Consider the following 2,385-nt stretch of genomic DNA (forward strand, 5'->3'; position numbering starts at 1 on the left):
GCCAGAAACTGGAAACAACCCAGATGTCCCATGACAGAAGAATGGATATAGAAAAATGTGATTCATTTACACAATGGAATACTACTTAGCTATTAAGAACAAGGACATCCTGAGTTTTGCAGGCAATAGATGGAACTAGAAAATATCATCCTGAGTGAGGTAACTCAGACGCAAAAGGACATGCATGGTGTGTACTCACTAATAAGTGGACATTAGCCAAACGAAATAAAGTAAAGAATACCCAGGATACAGTCCACAGAACTCAAAAAGGTTAACAAGCTGAAAGGCCCAAGTGAGGACATCTCAATCCCACTTGGGAGGGAGAAGAAAGCAATCACAGGAGGTGGGAGCAGGGAGTTACCTGGGTGGAATAGAGGACAGGGAGGGGAAGAGGAAAACATGACCAGGTAGTGGGTGGGGGTTAACATGACTAAAACCCTGAGGGCCAGCAGAAAGAATGGAAACAGGCAACCTCTGGAGGTATGGGGTGGAGGGACCCTCCAAAATGTATCAGAGACATTGCAGGTGAGAGACTCTCAGGACTTAGAGGCAGGGACCTTAGATGAAAGGGCCCACAGTGGGGAATGGGAACTTGTAGAGCCCACCTCCAGCATTAAATGAGGGAATTAATGAGGGATGAGGTTGCCCTCCCACAGTCAAAAACTCTGACCCATAATTGTTCCTATCTGAAAGAACTGCAGGGATGGAAATGGAGAGGAGCCTGAGGTCCAAATGGGATCCAGCTCAAGGGCCGGCCCCATGGCCTGAGGTTATGGAGTGCTCACCAAAAGGGGCCTATCATGAATGTCCTCCAAAAGACCCAATGAGCAGTTGAAAGAGTCATATGCAGATATTTACAGCAAACCAATGGACAAACTCCTATGTTTGAATTAAGGGAAAGCTGGAAGAAGCTGAGGAGGAGAGCAATCCTGTAGGAAGACCAGCAGTCTCCATTAAACTGGACTCAAAGATCTCTCAGACACTGGATCACCAACCAGGCAGCATACACCAGCTGAGATGAGGCCTCCAACACATACACAGCAGAAGACTTCTGGTTCTGGGTTTAATAATAGAAGATGTACATAACTCTCAAGAGATTGGAGGCTACAGGAAGTGGGGAGGTCCGACAAGGTGGGAGTTAGGGGTGGGAACATTCTCATGGACATTGGGAAGCAGGGAAAAGGTATGGGATGTGAAAAATTCAAAGGGTGGCCTGGGATGGAGACAAAATCTGGAGTGTACAAAAAAGATTAAACAAAATTAAAAAAAAATAAATGGAACTTTGAAACATAGAAAAATGTAAAAATACTGTATACCTATTTGTCAAACACAAAATTTTCACCCTACTAGAAAAAAAATTTTAGAAAATATATTCTGAACACATTGCATTTAATATTAACCATTTAGGCATCTTAAAACCAGGAAGAGTTGATGGCAAAGAGAGTGAAGTTGAACTCCATTAAAATTAAACAACTTGAGGCTGGATAGGTAGCTCAGAGGTCAAGAGAACATGTGACTCTTGTAGAGGACCTCAGTTCAGTTCCCAGCATCCACATCAGGCACTTGGCAAGGTAGCTTGTAATTCCACCTTTGGGCATAGACACTCATGTGCTGACAGGTTACAAGGAGGTAGTCATAGATAAAAAACGCAATTAAAATTAATTAATCTTGGGGTTGGGGATTTAGCTCAGTGGTAGAGTGCTTGCCTAGCAAGCACAAGGCCCTGGGTTCGGTCCTCAGCTCCGAAAAAAAATTAATTAATTAATCTTAATAAATTAAATGTCAGTAGATTGGCGGAAATATCATTAATAGACAAACTGAGGTAATGTGTTTCATAAACATTCCTGTGTCCAAATATCCAGAGAACTGCAAAAGCTCCTCAATAAGGAAAGACACACAAGGTCAAATGGGTGCAAGACACATCCACATCATTGAAGTTGGCACAAACCACAGATCTTATATTTTAAAAATTCAATGTCAAAAGTCAGTCAGAAAATACGAAAGGTTGCAGATTTCTTAATATGACCAAAATTCTAAATACTGCCAACACCAAATGCTTACAAGGAAATGGAGCGACTGTACCTCTCATTCACCATTCACTGACCGTGGAAATACAAACAGGACCAAGTGCAGGGCACACATTCTTACAAAACCACACACACGTTTGCTGAGGGTGCACCAATCTCTTTGTGATGTAGTTTTCAAAATCGATAGAGAACTTTCGTCTCCACAAACATTTGCTCCCACTCAAAAGTATCTTTATTCATAATTAACCTACACTGGAAGAAAGCAAGTTATCAGCCAATAGGTGAATACATAAATGTTGCTCTATGAAATCAAAATAGTGTTCGGTGCTAGAAAGAAATGAGCTATGAAGACAAGGGA

This window comes from Rattus rattus, chromosome 14 (genome assembly GCF_011064425.1).
Source record: "Rattus rattus isolate New Zealand chromosome 14, Rrattus_CSIRO_v1, whole genome shotgun sequence".
NCBI classification, from domain to species: Eukaryota; Metazoa; Chordata; class Mammalia; order Rodentia; family Muridae; genus Rattus; species Rattus rattus.